General features: G+C 42.0%; 1 pseudogene; it reads right to left on the reverse strand.

Annotated features, from left to right (window-relative positions):
• Positions 1 to 8,122: 8,122 nt before the first annotated feature.
• LOC110262272 (small ribosomal subunit protein eS27 pseudogene) lies at positions 8,123 to 8,483 on the reverse strand (annotated as a pseudogene).
• Positions 8,484 to 12,093: the final 3,610 nt, after the last annotated feature.

The raw sequence follows: 12,093 nt of genomic DNA on the forward strand, positions 1-12,093 counted from the left end.
CTAAACTTCCTTCATCAGAGTTTGCTTTTTAGCATCTTTGTTTTTATAAACTATCCCTCCAACAAGTGACATTTAATTATTTTTAAAAAGTAAATGACTTCTGGTTTTATATTTTGGCTCTTGTTGTTGACCACAGAAGTAGGAATCCAGGGCTGTCCTTCCTCCTCAGAATATGTAACTAGGAGAGTGGCCTTTCTTCCTTCAGAGGGACTCATGGTGAAGAAATCTTTTAACAGTTGTCCATTTTAAAAGGCACCTTAAAGATTCAAGTAACTTGTATACACACACACACACACACACACACACACACACACACACACACACATTAATTTTACTAATGGGAAGGCAGATTTAAAGCAAAAGCAGTGAGATCTTTTCATTCCTTCCAGAATGTGGTCCTAGGTGAATACATTAAGTGTAGAGCTTGGGATTTACCTAATGGTTTTCAGAAGCCAGTTCCATAGCTTTGATTAATGCTGCCTCATAATACCAATGATATGTACCCCAGTAAATCATTGGAACATTTTCCCTTGGTAATATATTAAAGCCACACATTACAGGCTACTGTGGCTCAGGTGATATATTGCTTGAGGAGAAAACACACCCAACTGCCTAAAGGCCCTGTTGTACACACTTGGGTAGAATTAAGCCTGGCTACTTGTTCACAGAATCTGTTTGCAGCATTGAGTGGGTTCAGAGAACTTTGGGGTTTTTTCCCCCTAACATTAAAAACATGTTGCTCACATTTGCATGGGTCCTTTGTTCCAAAGGACCCAAACTCTCTTTAAGTGCAAATGCATGTGAAAAATGTTGAACAAGTTGAAAGTACGGATTTTGGTGGGTTGGAATTCTAGCTCTTTCATTTGATGGTCTACAAGTTCTTGGGGAAATCATTTAGATGTTGTGTAAAATAGGGAGTGTGTGTGTGTACTCTCTACCTTTCAGGGTCACACTGAGGATGAGTTGAGGTCCTGAATATAAGTGGGTAGCTCAATGGTTGGCACCTAGTCGGCAAGTGGTAGCTAGTTTGGAATATTCTAGCAGGGACCTCCCCACCAACATTTCTATACTCTACTTGGACTCTTCCCACAGCAATTGCTTTATTTGGAGCTGCTTTGAATGACTAGGTTTATGTGGGTGTCAAGGTTAATGACCCAGGTAATGGCCTTCCATTTGGAAACTGAGTGGCAGAGTAGCAGGGCAGTGCTAAGTATCCTGTCCAGCAGGCTCTGTGGTCCCTTGGCCATCCTCCTCGCTAGGCAGTAATAACAGCTTAGCTACACCTAGAACACCCGGTACCACAGTGTAGACAGGAGCTCAGGTAGAGAAGAAGTCCTGACTATCCTAGCTCTTGTCCTGAGTTTTGGCTCTTGGCGGTGAAAGAGAAAAATGAAACTGGAAAGATAGTTTTTTTTTTTTTCCACAAAATTCATATGAAATAATTTGATTTCAAGCATCCCAGATAATCTCTTCTAAGCTTTGGTTCCAGGAGTTCCTGTTGTGGCTCAGTGGTTAACAAACCTGACTCGTATCCATGAGGATGCAGGTTCAATCCCTGGCTTTGCTCTGTAGATCAAGGATCCAGCATTGCCGTGAGCTGTGGCGTAGGCCAGCAGCTACAGTTCCAATTCGACCCCTAACCTGGGAACCTCCATATGCTGTGGGCAAAAAGACAAAATAAATAAATAAATATATAAATAAGTTAAAAACCCCCACAAACTTTCTTCCCAATTGAGCTGTACTAGTCTGATCTTGCCATCAGCAAAACCCTTTTAAAAAGTGCCCTGCTTGGGTTGTTATATTAATGTACCTGTGCGTCCTGGGAACAGCTTATGGGGAAAGTCATAGCTATTACACATGTAACATAATAATAACACAGATAAGGAATTTTTCTATAATTTCACCAGCCCAACACATCTCCTGTTTTCATTTTTCTAGAATCCTCTCCAAGCTTTACCCTATGCATACATAATTTTATGTACTTACATTATTGCATAGCTATAATCTTTAATTTAGATTATTAGATAAGTGATCTATGATATGTATATATGTGCTGTAAAAATTCAAAACTATATAAATTCTATGGCGCTAACAGTGACGGTCTTTATTACTTCAACTAGTTTTTTTTCATTATAATTTTGTTTTTTTCTTTAAAAAATAACATCATCTCCAAGTATTGTCTGCGACATCCTTTTATTTACTTAACATATCTTAGAATTATCCTAGACCAACTGTTGTAGCCTCCCTTTTTGCATTTAACATTTTTATAAACTTTTCTTCATGTTGCCAAGTACTTTTAGAATTATCACTCTGAACAATGAATGTGAGTAGAATCAAGACCCACGTGGCTTACTTATGGGACATGAAACACTATAGCCACAAAATGTGCTCATCCCAGGTAGCTTGCTTGTTTGACATTGAGTTGGTTGGCGAATCATAGAATGGTTCGGTGGAAAGACAGTGAGCCTGTACGCATTTTACAGATGAGGCAGCTGAAGCCCTTCCCCTCTTCTTCCTGCATGGAAGACAGGAAGTAGAGCTTCTTACAAATCTGAGGATCAGGATCATTTGCTAAGAAAGGGGCTGGGTCCCTGATAACTTCCTTGAGCAGCTCTGTCAGCTCTGGGTTACCTATATATGGACTTTGTTTTCCATGAGAGAAACATCCATCTACTTGGTATAGTCACTATAGCAGGGGTCTCCCTCACATGCAGCCGAACACATTCCTGACCTATACAGCTATGTTCACGCACTGACTTATCCACTTACCAAACATTGATTTCTGGTCATGTGCCCACAAGATACAGATTATACACCTAATAATGATAGCGTTTTTGGAACACTTACTATGGACAGTGCTTGGGCCATGGCCTTCACACTTAACTGCAAAAAACCGCATGCCATTTATTCTTTAGGGAATAGGGACCCTACAGATTTTTTTGAGAAGCCAAACAAATAACCCTGTGAAGTACAAATTCCCATTTTCAGATGGGATTTGGAGAGATCAAGTGACTTCAGTGCAATTAATTCTGTTTGACAAACATCCCCTGGGCCCTGGACTCTGGAGACTTTCTCAGAGGCTTGAGGCTACACAGCCAGATGAGACAAGGCCTGGCTGTAGTGAGCACTGCAAAGGAGGCAAGACTTTTCTGGAATTAAAGCAGTTGTAGAAGTTGTGCTTTCTCTGCCTGGCTTCAATTACTGACTTTCTGTCAGCAGAATATTCCAGATGGGTTGGTTTCTATAAAGTCCCTAGGGGGAATCCCAGGGTTTAGGTTCTAGGGGGAGGGAAAGGAGGAAATTGGCAGAAGAGATGGTTTGAAAGGACCATTTTTCAGTCTCCCCCAATCAGGTACCAAATAATGAACTGTCACAGAATACTTTCTATTTGTTAATTGTGCAGTTCTCCCAAGCACAGAGAAGAGAGTGAGAGAAAGGCAACCTTTGCCACGTGATTGGAGTCAGATTTGTTTACCAGATCAAAGCCTGTGGGTAATGGAAACTTCAGGGGAGGAGAGGGCAGGAGTGTGGAGCCTTGCCCACAGCGTCTGCTTAGCTGAATGCATCATTCTGTAGGCTCCGCTCCGGAGCTTGAACTGCACCACGTGGAAATGCCAACTCTCTTCAAACGCATCACAAGAGGGTTCTGGGCCACTTGGAACTGCCCAGGGGTGCTGGATGCTAAGAATGTTTATAGAGTGAAGCTCCTGGATTATGTTCCTCTTCTGTGCTGTAGGCATCTCTCATTTCTTAAGGGAAAAGTAACAAGTTCTCGGTTTTCCTAAAAGTTGTGTGTAGCTAATTTGGAAACTGTTAACATTTCCTGATGCTAAAAAGTTTTAAAATAAACCTAAATTCCTTTTTTCTGGTTCTGCAGTTTGGAAGTCCAAGAACAGGGTGCCAACATGGTGGGGAGAGCCTTCTCCCGGCAGCAGAGGGAAGGTCAGCTTTCTGAAGGACTCACTATATATCCCATGTCTTCTGGGGAGATATGGGACCCACACCATTATGGACTGTGTTTCTGTGTCCCCTCAAGATTCATATGTTGACCCCTAATCCCCAGGGGGGTTGTATTAGGAAATGCTGGGGTTTTGGGGCATTGATTAGGGTTTGATCAGAGTCAGGCCCTTGGGATGGGACCAGAGACCTTATAAAAAGAGGAGACCAGGAATCTCTGACTCAACCGTACCCTGTCATGGTTTTACTGGGAGTCTTTTTTTTTTTTTTTTTTGCTTTTGCTTTTTAGGGCTACATCTTCAGCATATGGAAGTTCCTATGCTAGGGGTCAAATTGGAGCTGTAGCCACTGGCCTACACCACAGCCACAGCAAAGCGGGATCCAAGCCATGTCTGTGACCTACACCACAGCTCATGGCAACACCAGATCCTTAACCCACTGAGCGAGGCTAGGGATCGAAACTGCATCGTCATGGATGCTAGTCAGATTCATTTCTGCCGAGCCTCAATGGGAACTCCAGGTGTCATTTATAATTCAAGACATTAATTATAAACATAGAAGAAAACGGAAGGAAGGATGCACCACAGATTGATAACCCCATGACCTCCAAGGAAGGAAGCCTGATGGGAAGATTTTACTTCAAATATATTGTTTAAATTTTGCTTTATATTGAGTCTGTACTAATGTGTTACCTCTATAATTAAAAACCTCTCTTTCTAAAAGAGAAAAGATTCTTTACATAAGACATTTTAAAAGTGGTTCTTGCATTTAGTTATTTCAAACTATGAGGATTCTCATTAATCCTCTAAAAGAACAACTCAGCATAATGCCAACTCTTGAAAAGTAATGTTTTTAAATGACAAGATAGTTTGGGATTAGAATTCCCTTATAAAGTGGAGGTTGTTTGCACTGGGAACGGACAGATAATACTTTGCAAACAGTGGTTGAATGATTTGTGATTGCTAAGTGCCTAGAGGATGAGCAGCCCCCAATGCCTGCCTGGTACTGTTAATATATCTTTCATCTTTCGCCTACTCCGCAAATGTTAACAGTTCACTCTCAAGAATGATATGAATAAATTCTTACTGCTGTTGTAACCTGAGGTGTAGGGAGAGGTCAAGGGGATTTTTCTTCACTATAATTTTTGTGGAATGGTCAGGGAGACAAGACTTTGGTTTAATCTCCAGCAGATGATCTTTATGTTTTATGTCCAGGGTCTCTGCCTGTGGGCCATGCTTGAGGCAGGGCATCTTTGGTGAGGCTAGGTGACCCTGTGCCCAGGGTCCTGCCTACTTGGGCCCAGCAGAGGTAATGTGTTTTTAAAAACTCTTTCCTTTTCAACTTGAGAATTTTACTTTCTATCAATTCTCTCTGTTTCCCCTGAAACCCTGAGAGAGGCACTGTGTCGACTGTGTTATTACTAGATAGAGTAACTTATGGCAAATTGTGGTGAATTGTATCTGCACTGGGAGGACTAAGCCCCTGAGGGGAAGACAGAGCCTTGCACTGACCTGAGGGAAGTGACTCGAATTTGGACAAGTCCCTGGAATGCACTGGGCACTATGCCTTTGGAGTTGTTAGAGGAGATGTTGGCTCCTGGCTACAGGAGGCTCCAGACTAGGGGGCAGGGGGATCCCACATGTACCTCATGTGGTCTCATTTCCCTTGCACTAGAACCCTGGGAAAGCAGAAGAGCCCAAGACAGCTGCTGCCCTGCTGGCAAGATTTCCCGTCTTATATCCTGAAACCAAGTGTGGTTGGCGATGGTCTTGTGAGTCAAGGTAGGTTTTGCAGATCTACTCTGCAGCCGTTTTCTGAGGTGCCTCTCAGGGAGTCATTAGGCATCCAGGCCTGGCCTCTTCTACTTCCTGTAAAATCTGCTGACCCTTCTTGGACTATTGGAAACCTTCTGAATCTCTCCTTGAAATTTCTTGGTGTTTCTATTTTCCTTTCTACTCTTAACAGTATTTCTTTGACAAGTAGGGTCCTTTAATAAGAATGAAAGAGCCATTGCTTTTGAGCATCTTTGCCTTCCACCCTGCAAAATTTGCTAAGACAAGGAAATATGAAAGGCTACCTATTAGGAAGGATGGACAGGGGACAGAAAAGAAAACTCTAATTAATATGTGAAAAAGTCATGCTGCCACACTTGTTAGTATTAGCATTCAACACTCTTTATATTATATAGAGCTTGGTTATTTGCAAAGGGTTTTCACAACCAGTCTGTCATTTCAGCCTGACAATAATAGAAGGGAAGCAAGCGGTGGCAAGCCCTGGGGAGGGAGAGGGAAACCTTGCTTTGTAACAGTTGCCCATTTCCATGGTGTAAATGTTCTCACCACAGCCAATTCCAAACTACCATTGACTTAAAAAGCCTGGATTACTGGATATTTAACAATCAGCTCGGGACAGTTGATGCAGTCTGGCTCCAGCACACCACTGGTGGCAGGAGATGTGTAATCATCCTAACTTAAAGGTGAGCAAAGCAAAGCTCAGAAATTTTATCCAAGGTCACAGAGCTAGTAAGAAGCAAAGCTGGGAACTTGAGTCTGATATTCTGAGCATTTTTCTTGCTGAATCAAGTCCTTCCTTCATGGTACTGGAATAGTAAAAGAACAAATCTATTTCACACCAATAAGAAATACCTAAAAAACCCTCAGATGTCTGCTTTCCTCCCTCTCCCTTGAAGGAAGAAATCCTCTCCATGTGCAGAATCCTTTCCCTCCCCACTCATATGGAGCCACATTCCATCAGTTAATTCCTCTGTCTTACATGTTAAAAAAAAAAAAATTGGGGGTAGTTCCCATTGTGGCTCAGCAGTAACAAACCCGACTAGTATCCAGGAGGATGTGGGTTCAATCCCTGGCCTCGCTCAGTGGGTTAAGGATCCGGCATTGTTGTGAGCTGTGGTGTAGGTCACAGACGTAGCTCAGATCTGGTGTTGTTGTGGCTGTGGTATAGGCTGGGAGCTGCAGCTCCAATTTGACCCCTAGCCTAGGAACTTCCATGTGCCACACGTGCGACCCTAAAAAAAGACTAAAAAAATAAACAAATATTTTTCTCCATGCCCATGGAAAGTTCCTGGACCAGGGATTGAACCCATGCCAGAGCAGTGACAACACCGGATCCTAAAGCAATAGACTATCAGGGAACACCTCTGTCTTACATCTCTATCATCCCTCTTCCCGCCCTCTTTCACCCTCACCTATCACTTTTTTTGTTATTTCTCTAATACAAGACTAATTCCCTGTTTGACTTGCTCACCATCTACTTCTGATGACCATGCTTCTTGACAAAGTCAGACTTTTATTTCAGCACTTCCACTCCTGCTTTAGGTCACTGTCATTTGATTTGGTCATTTGTCACTCAAAGTCCCAAATCTCCCCTCTCCAAGGTTATCTGTGCCCTTCTTTATTTATTTCTGTTTTGTTTTTGTTTTTGATATCCTTCTTGAAATTCATTTCTCACTTGGTTTTCCTGCTCAGTTGGGCTCCACAGGTTCTCATCACATCTTTGTGAGTGATTCTCCTGTTAGAAAAGGGAGCCTCATGAGCATCTGGACAGAACCTGGGGCTAATGCCTGATTATTCAGTCCCTGACTCTCGCACCCTCTCTTCCACTTCACTCTGCTGTTTACATCACCCCTGTCACTTGGCAGAGCTACCTGGCTGCCTTTGGAACATTCATTTCAATTGATCTGCCCCATGACTCTGTGTAGATGCAGTACTCAATGGACATGTACCCAGATGTTATAGGAAAGGAAGTTACCAGGAATAGCCTCTGTTTCTAGGAAAAGTCCAAAACAGGTAGACCTGATGGGCCTGGCACCTTGGCCCACCTCTCCTGAGTCTCATGGTCCCTGACTTTACTGTTCCTATACATTTCTCTTGAATCTTTAGATTTCCACCATTTGGCCTGTTGGAAAGAACATACATAGACTTTGAGGTCAGAAGGCTCTGGGCTTGAATTCTGCTCTGTTACTTACTAGCATCATGGCTTTTGGTGTGCCCTGTAACCCTTCTAAGTCTGTGCTGTCCCCTGAAAAACCTGATACCCTATTTGCAAGGAGACTGTGGGACTGTGAGATAATGCATGAAAAGAGTCCAGCATGGCTGTCACTCAACTAATGACAGGTGTAGTCATTATCATTGGCCTTCTTCTTCTTTTTTTTTTTTTTTTTGTATCCAAAATGTGTTTATTGGGATCATTTCCCATTCATCTTGATTCAGGGTGCTTTTAGTGCTGCTTCCATCTGAAGGAGCATCCTTCTGTAAGCCTTGCTTTTCCTCCTGTAGGCTGGCAGAGGACAGTAGAGCAGTCAACACACAAAACTACTGTTTGTGCATGGCTAAAGACGGTGGTGATTTTATAGCATTCTGGGCATTTCACATCCATGAAATAGGAATTGGGGCTCTGCACCAGGCGCTTCTTCTTGTGTTTCCTCTTCTCCTCTTCTGGAGAGGGATGAAGGAGATCCTTTGCGAGAGGCATGTTCTTGAAGGGACATCATCACCGCCGGAAAGGCTATCATTGGCCTTCTATCCTTCTACCCAGCTTTGTGTTTGGTGTCTCCCCACAAGACTGCAGTTTTCAATCCCAACCACTCACATTCCAGCCAGTTTGGATAACACCCCTCCTGGGACGATCCACAGTGCTCCGATCTGGAGCACCTGCCCCACAGATGGCATTCCTCTCCGGACCCTGGCCTTTGGCTCTTTGACCTCTACTTTACTGCCAAATTGAAAACATAGAGGAAAGAAGTATTTACTCTGTTTTAGCCCAGCTAGCTTTGCCAGTCTCCCAGGTCCTCCTTTGCCTGGCGTAGGACATAATAGGGCTACGTTTGGGTTTGGAATCTCTACATAATTTAAGGTAGACTGGAATGATTTCTTTTTAGGTGAGAGCTAATGTGTGTATAGGTCTATATTTGTCCAAGGTGGTTCACTATTTCCTTGATTGTTTGTCTTTTTGAGGTCTGTGAAAAGTGATCACTTCATGGTTTGGTAAGAAATACCTGTCTCTTTTGAGTTCCAAACCAGTGAGTTTTTGGAAGTCAGTTATGTTTAGCTCAAAGAGTATTTTTTGTGTGTATTTTTTGTTGTTGTTGTTTAAAAACACATTTCCCAATGCTGAGTACTGAAAAAACTGTGATTTCTGTTTGGGGGATGAATCAACAAGTATAGGATTTCTGCCCTTAATATGATTCCATCTGAATATTTGTTTGTTTTTTCATTTTGTTATACTTGTGTCCTTCTCAGGACCAGAACTGTGAAAATGCTTAAATCTGATCATTATCATGTATTTCTGAAAGGACTGAAGAGTTTAAAAGTCTTTTAATTACTATTTCAAGAAAAAGGTGTCCGTGAAGTTCCCTGGTGGCTCCACAGGTTAAGGATCCAACATTGTCACTGCACAGGTTGAATCACTGCTGTGGCATGGGTTCAATCCCTAGCCCAGAAACTTCCACATACTGTGGGCTTGGCCAAAAAAGAATAAGGTAAACTCAAATTCAAACACTTTAAAATCTTTAAAATATAACATGATTAGCATAACTTTTTAGATTATTTTTTTGTGCATGTACTAATGCATATATGTGTGAAAATGTCTGTCTGTGTGTGTGTAAATTTGCTTGTGTGTATGTTCACATAATGCTCTGCAACTTGCTTTTCTCACTTGCAGTGGACTGTTGCTTCTTTCTGTGTTGGTAAATAAAAATTTGGCTTCTTTGTTTTTTAATCATCTGCATAATAATGCCATTAAACAGAGGTGCAATTTTAAGTCAACTCATTCATTCTCATTCTTTACAGAACTTCTAGTTCTTACAAGATTTAACTGAATAGTACCTAATTATTTAAGTAGACAGCTTTCTATGCCTGATAATTTGTGAATAAATAATTCATTAGTAACTAGGGGCTACTGCAAACCTAGACGTCCTAGGAAAGCAGGGGCTTATTGCAGTAGGAGGATCTGTATACCTAAGGAGAGACAGCATGACATCGAGGAGAAAGCACTGCACTAGAAGCCAAAGATCTTGGGTTCTAGTTCTGATTTTTTTTTTTTCTGTTGAATAAGACACCAGTATCACTGGGTTTCACCACATCATTAAGGTGATGATATTAATATCTATCTGCCTAACTCAAAAGGTTCTTGTGAGGGTGCCCTGAGATAAAATATACACAAGCACTTAGAGAACTATCCATTTTGCTAATAAGTGTTATTTGATGATTTCAATGAGTTTGAGCAATTGAGAATAAGTTGATACTTACTGTAGAGAGCTCTAATTATACAGGGTCTGGGAAACTTGATGAACACAAATTCTGTGCTGTATCATCTATGGAGAGATGATGTCTAATTCTCTTCACCTTGGATTTTGAACTATAGAATGCAGCAGAAGTAGTGTTCTTGGACTTCCAAGGACAGATCCTAAGAAGCCTAGTAGATTGTGCCTTGGTCTCCTAGAACATTTTCTCTAGGTGAATCCAATCACAGCATAAAAGAAGGACCAAGTGCTCTGAAGTTGCTATGCAATGAGGAAACCCAGGCTAGCCACCATGGAGAGGGCATGGAGAGAAATGCCTGTCCAGTATCAGCTGTTCCAGCCTTCCCAGCTTGGGTACCAAACATGGGAATGAAGAAGACATTTTGGCATCAGCAGACATTAGCAGACACGATGCAATGAGCCATCCTGGATACTGTAATCTATATACAGGCAAAGAACCTATACTCAGTATACACAGAGTTCTTATACCTCAATGAAAGTAAGACAGAGGGCCAAATTTCTCTCTACCAGCCCTCTTGAGACTAGGGTGCAGACATGTGGTCCCTTAGCAATCAGATGTACCTTCTCAAGTCTTTAAATCCTTAGCTGGTGATGTAAACATACAGAACCATTTAGAGTTTGTTCTTGCCAAGGGCATCCAGAGCCTAGAGGCTGGTTATTGAAGCTGCAGGGCCAGCAGAGTTGTCCTCACCGTCTTTTTCAGTGGTGACGTAGCTCTGGCTTTGGGCCCTGCTGGCTAGGCTTGAGTTCTGGCCATTTGCCCAGACTGATTCTCCAGCCTTCCAGATTATCCTGTGAGTCACCTGATATCTTTCTGATAAGTTCCTTTTCTGAGGTCAGTTTCTGTAGTGTGAAATCAAGGACTCTTGCTAATTCAACAGAATGACCTTCTTGATATGTCAGTGAGGGAAGATCAGATGTGCAACTTCCTTCCCAACTCAACAATCTGTCTTTTTATAGGAACTTCCTTAATATTTTTTTGTGGTATCTAAAAGGCTGGAATGCAAAAATCTCTGGAGGAGTCAGCCTGTCTATAGAAATTTCCTCCATTTAGTATCCTTGAGTTTTTCTCACCCTGGAAAAGAAAAAGAGAAGTCATCCTGATATTTTTGGTGTTCAAGTATAAAGTATGTTTTGTCTCAGAATGTAAAAAAGAAAAAAAAATAATAATACAACAAACCTTGTTTTTGTGAAATCCATCTAGCTAGAAGAATGTCTGGCTTTAGTAATTTTTTCCCATGTTCCCAGAATAATATGCAACAATTGAATATCAGTTAAGAGGAGCTTATAACTCTGATTGGGTTAAAAAAAAAAAAGTCAATGAGAGAGAAGCTCCCTGCTTTTTTTTTTCCTCAGAGAAGAGGAGTGAGTGACAATTTAGGAGATGGGGCCACAGCAGGGGTGGAGAAAAGATGGAGACACTAAAAAAATAAGTACTCTGGGAGTTCCTGTCGTGGCGCAGTGGTTAATGAATCTGACTAGGAACCATGAGGTTGCGGGTTCGGTCCCTGCCCTTGCTCAGTGGGTTAACGATCCGGCGTTGCCGTGAGCTGTGGTGTAGGTCGCAGATGTGGCTTGGACCCCGCGTTGCTGTGGCTCTGGCGTAGGACGGAGACTACAACTCCGATTGGACCCCTAGCCTGGGAACCTCCATATGCTGCGGGAGCGGCCCAAGAAATAGCAAAAAGACAAAAAATAAATAAATAAATAAATAAAAACTCTCATTAAAAAAAAAAAAAATGTGTAGAGGGTCCAAACTACCAAACCAGAGGCATCCTCCCTCCCATTTAAAAAAAAAAAAAAATAATAAGTACTCTGGACACAGTCATGGGCTGCCTCTGTCACCATCACATTCA

Source organism: Sus scrofa, chromosome 1, assembly GCF_054392235.1.
Source record: "Sus scrofa isolate SSC_HxYL_T2T_F1_AM1 chromosome 1, Sscrofa_HxYL_maternal_Yorkshire_Landrace_v2.0, whole genome shotgun sequence".
NCBI classification, from domain to species: domain Eukaryota; kingdom Metazoa; phylum Chordata; class Mammalia; order Artiodactyla; family Suidae; genus Sus; species Sus scrofa.